Source organism: Rhipicephalus sanguineus, chromosome 6 (assembly GCF_013339695.2).
Source record: "Rhipicephalus sanguineus isolate Rsan-2018 chromosome 6, BIME_Rsan_1.4, whole genome shotgun sequence".
In the NCBI taxonomy this organism is placed as follows: Eukaryota; Metazoa; Arthropoda; class Arachnida; order Ixodida; family Ixodidae; genus Rhipicephalus; species Rhipicephalus sanguineus.
This window is the reverse complement of record NC_051181.1, coordinates 167827299-167845887: the sequence shown is the minus strand read 5'-3', so window position 1 is coordinate 167845887 and position 18589 is coordinate 167827299. Positions and strand designations below refer to the sequence as shown.

The 18589-nt window shown below is 47.5% G+C and overlaps 1 protein-coding gene across 1 annotated transcript in view; it reads left to right on the top strand.

Annotated features, from left to right (window-relative positions):
* The first annotated feature begins 2828 nt into the window (after positions 1-2828).
* LOC119397023 (uncharacterized) overlaps positions 2829-18589 on the top strand; it is a 47532-nt gene continuing 31771 nt past the window's right edge. The window contains exon 1 of the mRNA XM_037664447.2: positions 2829-3018. The gene's annotated coding sequence lies outside the window, so the exon portion shown is untranslated. The remainder of the gene's footprint in view (positions 3019-18589) is intronic.

Here is an 18589-nt window from a genome sequence, read left to right as displayed (position 1 = left end):
AACGGAACTTTAAGTCGACCTATGCGCTGCTTCGCATCCCCACATGGTTCTGTAACTTTTTCTGTCTCGTGTATGCTCTCGCTGCTCTTTTACCTTGTATTTTACCTCTGTTGTTATGCACTAATGTGCATTGGTGGTCCTGCAAATGATCGAGACTGATTTAGAGAATTAACCAACTGTTAAAGAAACGTTACCTGCCCCCCCCCCCCCCCACTCGGACCGGTCGGAAGGTTAACCTATTCGCGCTGTACTTCAAGCTAGCAGCGAATGAAATTTGTTTCACAGTTCATTTGTTTGTTTCAATGCGATTGTCATCATGATTTCAACAGCCTCGCTTACCCGCTAACTGTGCACGCAGCGCGGTCGTGGCGAAGTTTGTAGGTACAGTAACCATGCACGGTAAGCTATCTCTGTTTACGGGTAAGTGCTTGGATAGCACTTACCCGTAACGAAAGCTACGTCTGAAGACGTGAATATTATCGAGGTTCTTCAAGTCATTTCTGTTAATCCGCGTCATCCAAACACGCCGGTGCTCTCCAGAAAGTGATTTTCGATGGAGGCCACAACGTCTGAGGCCCGTGTACATAGATTTAGGTGCACGTTAAAGAACCCCAGGCGGTCGAAATTTCCGGAGCCCTCCACTACGGCGTCTCTCATAATCATATCGTGGTTTTGGGACGTTAAACTCCAGATATCATCATCTTCGGAAAGTGGCAATGTGCGCGCAGATTGCCGGGTAATCACCTCAGGCAAAAATTCGGCAGATCCCACGTACCGTGGGAGTCGATGTTATGCGAAGCATGCGGCGGGAAGGTGACTGTGGCGTAATTTTTTTACTGAGCGAAACGTTACAAAATGACGCTAAATATTTGCATAAATTTTATACGCACACATACATGTTGAAGAGCCGCATATGTGTTATATAACCAGTTGTTTACAGTTGGGTAACGCTGCCAACGGCAACGTGGGTATTACCAACACCAGAAGCGGTAAACTGATATGTAGTCCTTATACTTGTCCCTTACGATGGAGAACACACGCACATTTCACGAACCCGTCTGCACGTGTGGAAGAGGTTCTTGACAGTTCTTGAACAAGGCCAACATCACCGTGATCAGTGAGCACCAGTAGCTGGCCATGACTTGTTATCGGATCCGGTCGTGATAGCGGTGACGAGGGGTCCACGTGTACTGAAGTATGAGGTATAGTACAGCTGTTGGAAATTGTGAATGCCTCGGCCATTTCGTCGACAAATTGTCTGTCGATATAGGCCGTCGAGGCTGGTAGGCCTGGATAGTGCTATGTAGACCAACATCAGTGGTTGGCGCTTGTCGTATTCATAGACTACGTGGGCGTATGTGTCCTACGTAGCCTAGTCTACAAAGCGGCTGTCAATCAATCTGGCATCATCCTTAGTCAGCATGAGGCCATCGCCCAGCTTCGTAAGAAATGAAGAAGATACTGCTTCGTTCTTGCGGACTAAGTGCACTTTACGGTGCGATGATGTGAATATCATACGTAACTTTCGTTAATATATTCCTCCGGGGTCGAGCAGTGCTTCAACATAGCTTGCTGAATCATAGGAATACAAATGGAGCCAACGCCGGAACCACCGACGTTAATCTGATATGACGCCTGTATCGTCGGAGTACACATCGTAGGAGTATAATGTAGTGTTTATTGCTTTCTTGCAAAATGAGACAGCCAGCACCACAACCACAATTGACTTTGCACTGACATTACGTCTGCATATTCGTCAAATCCTCTTACCCTCCCATGCCAATTTCGGTCTCCACCAAGCTAAGGGGGCGATTATGAGAACAGCCAGACGTAGGCGGCTAGATAGATAGATAGATAGATAGATATATAGGTAGATAGAAACGCTCAAAGTGCCAGAGGTTCGCTAAGAAATGCTTCGCATTTAAAAGAACGTCCCCTCCCTTTGCTCGTGGGCTGCTACGTCGACTTGCTTCACCTGCAGCTGATAATGCACAAACTTGCATCGCGAGGCCAACTGTGCGGGCGCAAGCACGAGGAAACAACACGGCAGCGGTCAACATGTCGGTGGCGCATACCGGAAGTGACGAAGGGGCGCTGCGTGACGCACGTGCACAATATGTATATGTATGTATTTTCTTTCGTCTTGTAAAGCTTCAGTTGTGCTTGCGGTGTGTGTTTCGTCCGTCCTGTGTTGTCATTTCCGATCAAAGCTTTTATATCAGAATCTTCCAATAGCTAGGCGGTCTTTACTTTTTCTTAGCGCCTCTCCTGGCCGAGTCTCTGGCACACAAATTTCTCTTTAACGGGCGCAAGAGCTAGAACATGTCCAATGCCAGGTGATGAAATGTGATACCTTTCGCGGAAAGCGTCCGCGAGAAGCACATAACGTATAAGGAACGTGAGAAGAATGGTGGAGGGAACGTGCCTCACCCTTCGCCCAAGTTTCTTTCTGCCATGCGAGAGCGCAAAATGACGCTCGACTGTGTTGCCCACACTTGCCTTCCAGGCCACCACTTAATATCAAAGACGTACCCCCACCACCCCGACCGAAACAGATTTCTGCCTGCGCCACAGGGTGAGGGAGAAACTGCGTGCCTGCTTACCGTTTCTGCTGTTGAAAAGGAGCAACCAATCGCGCAAATGTGGCGCCAAATGTTCAAAATTGTAATGTTGCTATTCGCCCAGCGCAGTGCCCACGTGGCTGTGAATTTTCTGGCACCGTGTCCTGGCGTTGCCAGGACGACCGTTTGCGACCGCGTCTCTCTCTCTTCCTCCACGCGGCGCTTACGCGCATGCGCGAGCAGCAGACGCGGAGATTCAGGTTGATTCGGTCCGTACGGTGGCTGGCTTGCGGCGAAGCGGTGCCGTATTTACAAGAGCCACCGCTGCCGCTATGGCGGCAGAGCCGGCTATAGCGCAGCGTACTGTGCGCGTCTCCGCAAAGCAACCGTGAGCGGTGCCCGACAACGCTGCTACTTGCATTGCGTACCTCTCTGAAGGGACCGACCAGAGAGCTCGGTGAGCGCCCGTTCTACTTGCTCAATCTGCCTTAGGCGGTATCGAGGGTTTCGATGTGTTGGCCGTGCAGGCATTCCCAAAATACTCCATTTTAAAGGCGTAACATTCGCGTGAATAGTGTTGAAACACACGGCTTCTTCTTGCATGGCGCGCATGTGCGAGGTCGCCTCTCGGAGCGCGAATAAAATCGATTCTGCGCCGATATTAAGGCTTCTCCGACGCTGCACTTGCTCTTCACATCGTTCGCGGCCCGAAGAAAGTGTACAACATTGTTACCAATGGCGACAACGTCAAAAAAGAATAATGTGCAATGAGCACCCTTGAAGCATTAATATTGGCGCACAAATAGAGGAACCAACGTTATACAAAGAACATGTACGGTAATCGATGATGATATGAAAATGACTAGCCAACATATGACAAAAAGTACGGTAAACTAGTATAAAAGAAAACGAAAATGCGTGTAAAATGTGAAAAAATAGCTAATAAACTACACACGTTGAAGCTAAATAACAAGATGACTTATAGAGGTGTTTGGATGTGACCAGCGCCCGCCCTCGTGTGATGCTTCCTGGTCCGTGTTTAAGTTAGCGCTGTGTTTTTATCGCTAAATAACATCACGGCGACTCATGCCCGCAATCAAGCGGCAATGATTTTCCAATAGAAGCTGACCATATATAAAAGGGCCTAGAATTTCATTGCATTATTGTACTTGAAACAAATATTCACAAACCGTAACCAACGAATGTCATTACTTAGACTAAAAGAGAGCTGAGCTGTTGGTAAGTATTCATTCTAAAAAGACGGGGCATGCACAAGAAAGAAGGCACGAAAACTTATCTGCGCATGCCCAAGCAACAGGCGAGCCTATGAACAGATAACTGTTAAGGCATTTCATTTCATCTTTATGCAAGTTAATCGACGGTTGCATGCGCTACCACTATTATCGATATATGCGATGCCTCAATCATCAGGCGCGTTTCTTCATTCCTTTACCGGTACAAGACTGCGCATTCATCGAATTTTGGCGCGCGCTTACACTCTCGACAATGTAAAGATGGATTAGAAGGTGAGCCTCTGGTTAGAGATCTCTTATTTTTCAATAATCTCTAGTTAATGAGAGAGAGTGATTCGTGAAGGAAATGAAAAGGGGCGCTATTTTCTGCCTCCCGTCGTGGGGGCACGGCTCAGCGCCCTTAGGAATGGGGAAGGGGAAGTAAAGATGATAGAAGAAAGGAAGATAGAAGGAGTGATTAGCGTGGCAAGAGTGTCTTGTCCACGAAGGCGGGAGCACGAAGCCAAAGGGCTCGTCTATAAGGTGGCGAGGTCCGCAGAAGCCGCAAACTCGCGGCGGCCCGTCTGTCCTATACGTAAAAGCGGCCGCAGCTGAAAGGGACCTTATACGCCACACTTGTACTGCAATCAGTGAATTTGTTGGTGTGTTTTACGAAACAAATATCGGTCCGCTTCTTGTCTTTTACTCGCTCATTCTTTCTCTGCACAGCGGCACAAATCTTAGCTAACTTCTTTCTTGTGTCCGTGTTTGCACGCCCTGTCTTTTTAGAATGAATATCACGACGCTACATGTAAACGACAAAATATGTCACATTATTGCAAAGTGAGGTTAGCTCGTATACAGCAGTGACTGGAACTGTAGGTCTTCAGTGACTACGGTATAGTACTGTGTTGCCAGCTTCCCACAAGGTCCCTTTATAACTGCGTCCGCCTCAGTCGACTCGGAGGCGAAAGCAATCTTCTTATTTCTCCTAAGTCGATGTGTTGAACCTCCCTACGAAATCTTTCTACAACTAGCGTCGTTTTGCAATGCCTCCACTGCAGGACGGAGGCAAGGTAAGCACCTCACCTGGTTTTACACTGCAGCCTCCGGGATCGGCCCAGCCATGTGACATCACAGTTACGTCATGATGACGTCACAAAATCTGACGATCTGTGGTGTCATGATGGGGTGACGTCATCACGTGGGGATTATTTTTTTCGGGGGGGGGGGGGGGGGGGCACGCGCTTGATCTGACGTGGGGTCCGGGCAGGTAAGTGTGGTCGAGTGTCATTTTATGCTCTGTCTCAGCAAAAAATTCGGTGGTGCCACCCCCTGGCTAGGCCAGCAATTTTTGCATCAGTCGTGTACACGCCGTCAACGCGGGACGCCGGTCAGTTTTCGCGTTGGATGAGGCATCTCCGCCTTAAAAATTTGAGGCATGAAAATTAAACATTTTTTAAGCGAACACATATAGCAACATTTGATTTGTAATGAACCAGAAAAACCAGTCATCACAGCATAGGCCTTAGCACCAAAAGCAGATAAGCATCAGTGTTGCACATATACTGTATCCCCAAGAACAATTTTCGCAAACAGTACACACTTATTTTCTGTTATTATTGGTGTTATTCAAAGCAAGAAGATGTGAGATAGGTTTCCGATGTGTCGCCAAGAACTGGACCAACAAAACAATCCATCTCATGACGGTAACAGCGGATTGATTACACTTTCTTGGGCGACACGCGTTTAAACGCCTTCGTCCGGTGATCAATATAGCGCGTATTTTCGTTCATTTCGCCGCTGCGCTTCAGCGCTTATCGACTAGGTGGTCGACGCTGGCGCATTCGGGTTAAAAGAAATGGGCGGCTCTTCAAGAAGCAAGTTCAGTAATACATAATCGACTTACGTCCCTCGGTGGCCTTCCTCCCGATAGCCATCTCCCTCGCCATTTGACGTTTTATTTTCAACGACTTTTGCATGCAACATCGTTTGAGCAGCCAACAACATGGCAAGTCGGCATCACGCGGCAGCTGATGCCACTTTGCAAAAGATGAAGGGCATACATATATATGGACGTAGGCAGGCCCACCTGCCGAAACGTTAGTAAAACTTGTGTTTCGCACGTTTGTCGACGTCTTTTTCGAACGAATAATATATATATATATATATATATATATATATATATATATATATATATATATATATATATATATATATATATATATAATGATTTCACTGGCAGTCATGGGGTGATACGCTCCCTCATGGTGTCATTTTTCGGCGAATGAAATTTACGGCGGTCATCGGATGTTGTTCCTCACATGTCGAACTTGGTCCAGTTTGGTCCAAGAGATCTTTCCATCCGAGAGAAGGAGGACCTTCTTTCTGGACTTTTGCACGGGAGCACAAAGGCAGACGTCACGTCGCTGCTTCGGCAGTGCTTTTTGTGTGTGTGGCCGGGTGGGGTATGTGTACACCAACCCGCTGTGGACTGTGGCGGTGCCCAAGTTGTATATGTGCTTCGGTGCGAACATTGCTGATTTCGGCTGGCTGTCCTCACTACACCCATGGTGGCCGGCTCGTGGCCTCCGCGATTAGCTCTGATTTCTTAGATGAGCGCCACAAAAAAAAAAGAATAATAATAAGAGTGAACGAAAAGAAAATAAGAGGCGCTGCTCGTAATCAGCAGGAGAGAGAACATTTTACAAAACCGCGCTGCAATAGTTTGGGCCATTAGCGCACACAGGATTTCTCTCAGCGGGAGGGGTTGAAATGATGAGGACTTCAGGAATGCGGGATGGGGGGGCATTGCATAATACGCCATTTCGTTGCTTTGGCTGGAGAAATGCAACGACAAATAAAATATGAGGTAATAATGATGATACTAATAATGCCACATGTGATATGATGATGATGACCTTTCAGCGTTTTGCAGCAAGATCTTGAAAAAAATCTTGAGAGGGCCAAGAAACCGTTCAGTGAAGCAGTGCACGTAGAAAATAAACGGCAAATTGAATAAGCCAATGCGTAATATAGTTCCAACAAATATGTCTGGCAAATACTTGTTTCTGTAAATTTTTAAGCTCCATGTAGTGATAAGGGTGCTGACGTGCCGGCCGGCTGGCGGTCGCGCAATGCTTAAAAAAACTCATTATTACGGTAGCGCAAACAAATGGGACGTAATAAAGGCACACGAGGACACCCGGCGCCGTGTGCCTTTCTTGTGTCCCATTTATTGTGTCTTGTGTCTGATTACCACAGAATAATCAGGAAATGTCATACAAACAAGTCCCATTGCAACTTTAGCCGTTAAAAAAATCGGCAGATCCCACGCACTGTGGGAATCGATGTAATGCGAAGCAGCCAACAAAGAGCTGCATGCATCGTCTTGTTTGTCATTGAGGCTAATGAAGTCACTCATGTCGTTACATCTATACTCGCCGACAACTTTTCTTGGCATTGAAGCGAAGGCTACAGAGCCACAATGCACGTATCCTACCGCTAATGAATGTAGTCTCACAATTGCGTCCATATTTTCTGCGTGAGATATATAAAATGCTCCTTCATTTTCTACATGTAGCTTTTTGTGACGGAACGCAGCACACACAAGCGAGATATCTGCATTTCTTTTACTTTACACGTTGTCACTTCGCGTTTTTGCGTGCGCGAAAAAGTCGCGCCTTTTACCCGTACCTTAGACGCTAAGCAGAGTTTTGGTCGAAGTGCAACGCTAGCCATCACACTCCACGGCGTTACGAGACGCGCGCCAAACCGGACTACTTCGCGTAGCAGTACATGTGCAGACGCTCCGCCCCCGTAGCTTTCCCTTCAGTGCCAAGAAAAGTTGTCGGCGAGTATAGTTCGCTATATATCGCGAGATTGTCATACATGCGTGCGTGTTCAATCTGATATATGCCATGCTAATGAAACATATATTCTGCTACATATATACGATTCGTGACCTGCTATTTATGTTCGTCACGCACTCCTTTGATGTCATACCGATTTAGGTATATATCCAGTTAACAAAACGGCCGCGAGTGCACCATGAGCGTGGCGTCTAAGTCATACCCTACATGACATGCGTGTCAAGATTTTCATGTTAACTCCTGTTATTTGTGTTCGTGAGACAGTCACGTCGCGCAATACCAATTTTGGTGTATATCAAGCTAGCGAAACGGCCGCGAGTGCACCATGAGCGTGGCATGTAACATGACATGCGTGTCATGATTTTAATGTTAACTCCTGTTATTTGTGTTCGTCACACAGTCACGTCGCGAGATACCAATTTTAGTGTATATCAAGCTAGCGAAACGACTGCGAGCGCACCATGATCGTGGCATATAAATCATTCGTACATGACTTGCATGTCATGATTTTCATGTGACCACCTCTCATTTACGTTCGTCATACAGTCGCGTCGCGCAATACCAGTTTTGGTGTATATCAAGGTAGCGAAACGGCCGCGAATGCACCATGAGCGTGGCATGTAAATCATGACATACATGACATGTACAATGCTCACGGATTGAAATAGGACAACTTAGGGCTATGTAACGCACATTCCTTCGTTTGCAGCGTCTTCAGTTCGGATAATATCGGCGTAATTTTGAGTTGGAGATGTAGATCGGAGCCATCACTATATTTAGAGACCACATTCATCGCGACCTGACACGGTTATCTCGAGCTATTGCGCATACTAGTCGTTATACTGAAAAATTTGATGTCCCATTTGAATCCGTGAGTACTGTATGTCATGGTTTTCATGTTACCACCTGTTATTCATGTTCTTCACACAGTCACGTCGCGCAATGCCAATTTTGGTGTATATCAATCTAGTGAAACGGCTGCAAGTGTGCCATGAGTGTGGCATGTAAATCATGTCGTACATGACATGCATGCCATGGTTTTCATGTTACCACGTGTCAGTTATGTTCGTCATACAGAAATGTCTCGTCATACCAGTGTTCGTATATGTCCATTCATTTAAACGGCCGCGAGCCCCCGAGGCCATGTCACGTAAATGGTGTTGCACATGACATGCGTGTCATGATTTGCACGTTTGGACCTGTCATTATGTTCGTCATGAACTCTTGTCACGCCATATGAATTTTGGCATACTATATGAAATTAACGGAACGGCCGCAAGAGCCCCAAGGCCGTGGAATGTAAATCATGCTGTTCATAATATGCATGTCAGCATTTTCGTGTTATGACCTGCCATTTATCTTCGTAATAAGGTCATGTTATGCCACACCAATTTTGGTATACATCCGATTAACGAAACGGCCAGGAGAGCACAAAGTCGTAGGCGGCTAGATAGATAGATAGATAGATAGATAGATAGATAGATAGATAGATAGATAGATAGATAGATAGATAGATAGATAGATAGATAGATAGATAGATAGATAGATAGATAGATAGATAGATAGATAGATAGATAGATAGATAGATAGATAGATGGATGGATGGATGGATGGATGGATGGACGGATGGACGGATGGACGGATGGACGGACGGACGGACGGACGGACGGACGGACGGACGGACGGACGGACAGGACAGACAGACAGACAGACAGACAGACAGACAGACAGACAGACAGACAGACAGACAGACAGACAGACAGATAGATAGATAGATAGATAGATAGATAGATAGATAGATAGATAGATAGATAGATAGATAGATAGATAGATAGATACGCTCAAAGTCGCAGAAGTTCGCTAAGAAATACTTCGCATTTAAAGGGCCCCTCACCAGGCCACATAGCAAATTTTAGTTAGACGCTGGAAGTTGTGTGCCGAATGAAGAGCAGTATGCCGCAAGAATGTTTCAAATCGGTTCATTACGAGCTGAGAAAAACAATAATTTGTAGCGGTGCGAAACCATGATGCGAGGATTCGAGTTTCAAACCCTTGCCACTCGCCCCGTGTAGCCTTAGTCAACACCCTCTAGAAAAATATTTTTCTAGAGGGTGTTGCCTTAGCAAGCCAAATTCCTTCCCTGCCCTCTTCACTTGACACACGCATGAACGCGTCATGCGCATGCATGGTCACGTGCGCATGACGTGCCCGAGAGAGGGTGTTGGCCCGAGCCAGCCCGAGCACGCGAGCGGCGTTGCACGGCCGCTACCTTTCTTTTGGGGCGAAGCTCCTTAAGGCGGCACCCGTTCGTCCCTCGTAGTCGTCGTGGTCGTAGTAGTGAGTAACAAGTCTTACGCTTTCACCTCCAAGGTGGTGCCGGTGGGAGATTTCTCCTGTGCGTTGTTGAACAATAAAAAATTCGCAGCGTGCGCGTTAACTAAAAGCCGAATTCTTCTGTCTCTCATTCCCCATTAGCAGCCATTGGCATGTTCCAGTAGGAAACGTTAGTAGAAGTAGAAGTGTAAGTGTTAGCTAAAAGCCGACTTCTTCTGTCTCTCATTGCCATTAGCAGCCATTGTTTACCTCCAAGGTAGTGCCTGGTGAGATTTCTCCTGTGCGTGATTAAACAATAAAAATTTTGTTCAAAACGCCGTTGATTGATGAAATAAACCAACGAAAGACGCCAGATGTTTTGTAAAAGCAGAACGAAAGAACGCCAGATGTTTTTCTTAAAGTGTAGTAGTAGTAGTTGCATGTAGCCACCTCGCCCGATCGTCAACGGGCGAGGTGGACCGGCAACGGCGCGAGGACCCTGCCGTACGAGAGTTAAATCACACTAAAAGACATACTTTGCGGGTGATACACTCTAGTGAGCTTTCAACTTTTCGTCTTAATGTACATGATAAAGAAATTATTTCTACGAAAAACGCAAGGCACACCTTGAGCAATATGTTTGGTTTTGGGACGCTAAATGGAACCATGAGGCGATGCGAAGCCGGAGCACTTGCACGATCGCGTTCCGTTGGCTTTCGTTGGGCATGCTACCGACCTCGCGTCGTGGAACGCGCGTCCTGTCTTCCCTCTAGCCTTGCCTTTAATTCGCACAGGGCGAGCGGGGAATGCGGTCGCTCTTGGCGCTCTTTCGCTCGGGAGCGGACTTCTTCCTTGCATTTCACCGATCACAAGTGATAATGAAGGGACCACGTAAACCAACAGTACAATAAAAGTTTGATGTTTAATATACACGATGTTTCACACTCTTTTTATTATGTACTGGGCGCATTTCACGGAAGAGTTTCATGGTTTACAGATGATTCCCTCCGTAGCTTCGCCCCACTCATCATCATTCACCCCGTGGATATGCTGTGATTTTTTTTATGTAGCGGCCGTGGGCGTTTTGTCGGCGTTCTCTGTGGTGTACTGCCTGTTTCTGCGGGACGGGCATGAAAGTTGAGACATTTGTACGGGCACGAGAGTGGCGGTATCATGAGCCAGTGCCGCATTAACGTTTACTTGGACGCGGTAGAATAAATGAGCATAATGAGTGCTCGAACGCGCCAGAACATTACTTTCTTTTCCAGGGCTGGCGTCTGCTCGATGCGCTAACCGCGGGGACACGAACGCATGGGAAAGGGAGGCACATTAGCCCCGCATCTCGCTGCTATTCACGAAAAAAAATGAAAAAGACGCACACATTCCCTTTGTGTGTCTCATTATTTCTCTCAAGTTTTATGAATCTATTCAAGCAACAAATTACACAAACTACACATGTCGTGTTAAATAATTATCGCAGTGTCACGTGCTACTGTTGGCGACGTCAGAGCACAGTCGTCTACGTAGAGGAGCGACGTCACAGCGCTACCATCTACGTAGGGCCATTTTCTCATGTACGTCATTTCCTTATTCTCTAAAGCGCGCGCCCGCGAGAAGAAGGGCAAGCAGCGTTCACCTTGAAATTTCACCCATTTCCGCGGCGCGTAGCGTTGCAAATTTTGGCAGACGTGATCGTGAACGCCCAGTGTATGCATTGCGCTCGTTAGCTCAAAATTGTCAAACCTGGTGAGGGGCCCTTTAAAACTCTGCAACTGAGAATTTTGTGCATAATGCGAGCAGAACATCCAATATTATACTTCCTTCGAGCCTCGCCAAATTACAAATCTGAAAGTGCATCGTAAATATTGATTATAAACTTTGTGGCATCGATTATAAACAGTATGTACAGCACAATGCAGCAAATGTACAGTACAATTCTCAGTTCACAGATAAACTGCATTGTAACCACGCTTACCGATTTGCCCGCCCCGCCACGGTGGTCTATAGTGGTTATGGCGCTCGACTGCTGACCCGAACGTCGCGGGATCGAATCCCGGCCGCGGCGGCAGCATTTTCAATGGAGGCGAAAATGAGGCCTGTGTACTTAGATTTAGGTGCACGTTAAAGAACCCCAGGTGGTTGAAATTTCCGGAGCCCTCCACTACGGCGTCTCTCATAATCACATCGTGGATTTGGGACGTTAAACCCCAGATATTATTACCGATTTGCCATGTCATTCGAGTGCGCAGGTTCGTCGAGTAAAGTATCCTCAGTGACTGATCGATTGACGCATCTGAATGCGATATGTGCTGAGTAATCGCTTCCTTTTTTGCCGTAATCGGGCATTCCGATGTTGTTGCTGCGTCTCTTGAATTGAAACACGGAATCTTTGTCGGGAAGTAGGTGAGGATCGTGTTCCGACTGGTGCTTCAGCGAGATGCCGGTGGTGTCGTAGCTCATTGTCGACGCATATTCGAGCAGCAGACACACAAGCAAGTTCTAGCAAGCGAACTGAACGTGTACATGGGTGCACATCAAACTTTGTAGCTTCCGTCCGACATACAGCATACAAAAAAGTAGTGGTAAAAAGAGAGAGGGCGATACTTGTCTACTGAAAAAAAAAGAAAAAAAAAAGAAAACGTGGCACCCCAATATACCTTTCGCACTTTCCAACGCCCTTTTTATTTTGTCACACGTCCTTGAAAACATTTACTCATTCTGCCACGTCGTCTTCCCATCTTCGCAACGTATGGATTTCGCATAGCATTCGTGCTTGCTCTGGGTCCCTGCGTGCGTGCGGTACTGCGTCATAGCTGGCGACGCGCACACTAGCTGCTCCAAGGCTTCCTCAGAAATGCAGGAACCACAGTGTAAGTACGTGCTTCAACTAATATCGTCATGTGCTCGTGCTTTAAAGCCTCCGGGTTTTGGTTTGCGGTCGCTTTGAAGAATGTACCGCGTATACGATGTCGCCTTTCTTCTCGCCGCTCCAATGCACCTCGTCCGTCCGCTGTCAACAAAGTTCAGAAAACATGCACGACCACCCCGCTGGCGACACCATTTGTCTGCAGAAAACAGAAAGCACTCGTTTGGAAGCGCCGCCGACGCCCTCTTTGGAGCTTTGATTGAGCTTTGTCCCTGCGTTTCGGAATGCATACGGTTCCTTCTTGAGAGTTCGAGGTAGAAGACGTATGAAGAGGGCTTCTTTTCTTGTTCGACGGGGTGAGTCAGGCGCCGGCGGCGGTGCTCGTCAGCAAAAGTAAAGCTAGAGTGCGACGGATTGACCGGTGGGAATGAGTTGAAGAGTAAAAGGGGGTGGGGAGCTCCTTTGGCGTGTGGATGTGTCGAGGTGGATGAGAGACAGGGAAGGGGGGACACTTGGATTGCCGGACTGTGTGAGGCTGTACGCAGACATATTTTAGATGCGAAGCAGCTTATGAACGAGGCCTGTCCCCCCGGCATGACCAGTGCCCCGCGTGCCACTGGATGTATGGAAGAAAGAAGAGAACGAAATGTTGGCATGAGAGGAGAGCTCGCGCATGGTGTGCAGAAAGGAATGTTTGCCTGAGAAAACGGTGCCACTAGATTTATGGAAGATAGAAGAGAACGATGTTTTCGCACGAGCGGAGAGCTCGCGCATGGTGTGCAGAAAGGAATGTTTGTCTCACATATGGACGTGCGATAGAGCGCTCGCTCCACAGCGGCGCGTGCTCTAGTATAAATCATGCAAGGTACCCGCTACGCCATAAATCATGCAAGGTACCCACTTCGCCATAAATCATCGTCATTCATGCAAGGTACCCACTACGCCATAAATCATCGTCATTCATTCAAGGTACCCACTACGCCATAAATCATGCAAGGTGCCCTTAGATGCGAAGCAGCTTATAAACGAGGCTGTCTCCGCGGCGTCGCGTCGACGTAGCCAGAGCCCCAGCCGATCCGGAGCGGCAGGCTCGCGAAGCCGAAGCGAAACGGGCGCGTTGACATCGCATTATCAAACTTCAAGCCGCAACCTTTGCTGCAAGAGCCATTCTTTACACTTTACGGACCACAAGGCCGTTATACTCAAGGGAAAACATTCCCCTGAGCTTAAAGTCATATATGACGAGTAGCAACATCAGGGGAACCTCGAATAGAAGGACCATGAACAGTGATTAAGAAAATAAAACATTTACAGAAATCTAAGTAGACTCATGGCTGCTTCGCATACTACGCAGGGTTCCCTTTTTGGGGAGATGGCAGGAATTTTTAACACGAAAGTGTTTTATGCCGGGGTCCACCAAGACTTCAGTGACGTATTTCCGTCACGGAAATGTCAGGGGGAAAATTTACACGATCAGATGGCAAAGAAAAAAAATCACAGCATATCCACGGAGTGAATGATGATGAGTGGGCGAAGCTGCGGAGGTTCATCGGTAAACCGTGAGTCTTCCGTGAATTCTGCCCAGTACATCATCACCGACGTGAGATCGGGCGCGTTTATACTAAAGGTTCGATGAGTTATTACGACTTGCAGCTCACTTTAATTTTACATGTACGCTGTGAATTTTCATTGTTTAGAAAACCATTGCTTTAGAAAACATCTGGCGTCTTTCGTTAAGCAGCTGGCGTCTTTTCGTTTTGCTTTAGAAACATCTGGCGTTCTTTCGTTTTGCTTTTAGAAAACATCTGGCGTCTTTCGTTGGTTTATTTCATCAATCAACGGCGTTTTCAACAAAATTTTTATTGTTTAATCACGCACAGGAGAAATCTCACCAGGCACTACCTTGGAGGTAAACAATGGCTGCTAATGGGAATGAGAGACAGAAGAAGTCGGCTTTTAGCTAACACTTACACTTCTACTTCTACTAACGTTTTTTACTGGAACATGCCAATGGCTGCTAATGGGGAATGAGAGACAGAAGAATTAGGCTTTTAGTTAACGCGCACGCTGCGAATTTTTTATTGTTCAACAACGCACAGGAAAAATCTCCCACCGGCACCACCTTGGAGGTCAAGATCTGGTACTAGCGTTACGACTGGTTACGCACTACGACTACGACAACTACGAGGGACGAACGGGTGCCGCTTTAAGGAGCTTCGCCCCTAAAAAGATGGTTGATCCCTCCGTCATAGGAATCGGAATAACACGAAAGTAAAGCGCGCCCTTACAGAAGTAACTGAATGTTTACTGTACATTGATATAAGATAGCTTGCACAGTGTATATTGATGTCTGGCAGCTATAGCGCCGTTTAACGTGGATGCACCCACTTTGATGATTCGTGGTACATCTCCATCCCGACGACTAACGTCCATGTTAAATGATTACACAAAACATTGTGGTAGTAGTTAATTGTGAAAGCGTAATCAGAGAACGAGGTGTGATCGCCCTGCAGAAGAGCGTCGCATATTGGACGCAGAACTTGGTCGCCGTCCCGCGGCATGTTAAAATGTGATTGAACACTACGGCCGGACTAGACGGAAACGCAAAGCGCGTCGTGCCGCCCCCCGGCCGCGATTTTTCTCGGGGCGAGCGCGTGAGCGGGGAACGCGGTGTAACAGTCAGGGGAGGCAGGCGCGCGCCACAAAGCTATTTTTGGTTTGGATTAGCGTGATGGCATGAGCGAAGCCGACGTTTTTACGACGCTTGGGGTAAGGTCGCCACCTCGCGGTGTGTTAAGGCATTGACAAAATTGAACTTCTATTGAAAACGCGCCGAATGGGACGGACGTGTAACGCGTTGCAGGTGCTAATGGCGGAGGCCACAGTAGTGACGAATTACTTTATTTTAGCGCTCCCAGAGGGCAACACCACTCCGCCGACCGGGAGAGTGGTAGATATAAAGGCGCGTTTGTAAAGCCTCTTTTCCAGTATAACACGATGTGAAGAACTCTCACCGTTCTACTGCACGTTGTGTTAGCCATCGAGTGTGCACTTAGTAACGCTGGAGCGCTTATTGTCGCTATGTGTTTGTACTTTTGCTTCCTTTATTTGTGCTCTTATTGTGCACTGTAATACTAAATGTGATAAATACCATGAAAGAAAAAAATTACACCATCTCCCGCTAAAGGGGACCATGAGGCGATGCGAAGCCGGAGCACTTGCACGATCGCGTTCCGTTGGCGTTCGTTGGGCATGCTACCGACCTCGCGTCGTGGAACGCGAAGAGGGACGCTACGCGCGTCGTATCTTCCATCTAGCCTGGCCGTTAATTCTCACAGGGCGAGCGGGGAACGCGGTCGACAGGCGGGCGAGAAGGGGGCAGCGTGGGAGAGGAGAGAGAAGCGGAGGGGACGCGCATGCGCTCGAGCTCATCGCGGCGTTGCGCAGGAGAGAATTTCGGCATGTATAGCCAACGCCACCTAGACAAACTTCGTCAAGGCCTGGAAGCTGTTCGAGTGACGTGTCGCCAGTGGGCTGACGCTCGACCTGCGTGAGCTACGGTATTCGTGCTCTAGCGGCCGTTTAGTTCATTTATTATACACCGAAATCGGTATGGCGGGACAGTAGTGTATGACAAACAGGATTCTTAGGCTGTAACATGTAAATTATGACATGCATGTCATGTAAGGCTTGATTTACATGACACACTCTTGGAGCGCTCGCTGCCGTTTCAATAAATGAATGTATACCAAAATTGGTATAGCGTGACATGGTTGTATGACGAACATAAAAGACAGGTTGTAACGTACAAATCATGAGTCATGCCACGTGCGGCATGACTTGCATGCCACGCTCATGGTGGGCTCGCAATCACTTGGCTAGCAAGATGTGTACCAAAAATGGTATGCCGTGACGTGACTGCATGAGGAGCATAAGTGACAGGTCCTAGCATGCCAATCATGACATGTTTGTCAAGTAAGGAGTGAATTGTATGATATTGTCCAAGTACACTTCCGGCTGTTTCGCTAACCGGATTTATACGGAAAGCAGTAGGACGTGAAATAAGTGCGTGACAAATATCAGTGAGCAACCATCTATTGTATATACCAGAATGTAAGTTTTATAGCACGGTATTTAACGAAATGTACATGCATGAATGCAGGAAAAACATTCGATTGGAACCCTCGTTATTTGCGTGTCAAATGTTCTAATAATGAAAAACAACGCATGCTTCAAAGTACCTAAATAAGCATACACATCTCATTCTGCTTTTGTGCCTTGCTTATTGCAAACACCTCCTAGAATATCGTCCGCACTGAAGTGTTTTTCGCACACCTGCAAGTGACAAGAGAGTGACAACTTTACGATTCACGTTTCTGCAGTTCACCCTAGCATACTGCGAAACGCACGCACATGACAAAAATTAAACGTAATAATATCATACTACATAAAAAGGAATACACGAAAAACAAAAGAGAAGGCGTGTATTTACCTTTGAATGTTTTGCAGGGCTGAAATTATCCTTTGCGATAACACGTATCCATGCCTTCCGCGTGTCTTCATCGGTTGGAAATCCAAATACCTGTACCTTGGGTTTCGAGTCGTAGTTGCTACAACAATGTGGAAGACAACACTTCTCTGGCATCACAGCCTAGCCACTCAACGACCAACACGCGCACAAACACAAGCAGCACACATCACAGTTTCGAAGGAACCGACGGCACTCAGAGCAACGCAACATTAGCGTTTCCCACTGCTTTCAACTTAACTCGGCATCGGATGGCAGCCAGCGCGTGAGAGATTCGATACACGTCCAGCTTCGAACACTAGTAATGCTGAAGTGACCAAAACGCCGTTGCGAACATGCCGCCGAACGCGGGCGTAGGTGACGATCCGCCACCAAACACAGCGCACAACGCAACCAGCGTCGCAGCCCTGTAGTGATGCATGGGTGCTAGCGTCCGCCGAGCAAGAGCGGCTTACTGAAAAAAGTCAGCCCACTACCTCTGACGACATGTGGCAAATGGAGTTTGGCTTCCCGGCCTTGACGAAGTTTGTCTAGGTGGCGTTGGTATAGCCCGCGTTTCAGAGGAAGAGTGGAAAGGGGAGGGGAGAGGGAAAGTGGAGAGGGGGAGGGGAGAGGAAAAGTGGTGAGGGTATGCGCATGCGCAGTAAGGGAGGTCACGCCGCACACCACCACCACCGGATTGAGCTCCGCCTTAAGATACTTCGCATCTAAAAAAACCGTGGCGCAGTGGATAGCGTGCCCGGCATCTGTTGTTGCTGACCGAGCGGTCGTGGGTTCGATGCCCGCCGACGGAACCTTTTCTTTCTTTGCCATCTGATCGTGTAAATTTTCCCCCTGACATTTCCGTGACAGAAATACGTCACTGAAGTCTTGGTGGATCCCGGCATAAAACACTTTCGTGTTAAAAAAGGTTCCGTCGGCAGCATCGAACCCACGACCGCTCGTTCAGCAACAACAGATGCCGGGCACGCTACCCACTGCGCCACCGTTTTTTTTATTTCATGGTATTTATCACATTTAGTATTACAGTGCACAATAAGAGCACAAATAAAGGAAGCAAAAGTACAAACACATAGCGACAATAAGCGCTCCAGCGTTACTAAGTGCACACTCGATGGCTAACACAACGTGCAGTAGAACGGTGAGAGTTCTTCACATCGTGTTATACTGGAAAAGAGGCTTTACAAACGCGCCTTTTATATCTACCACTCTCCCGG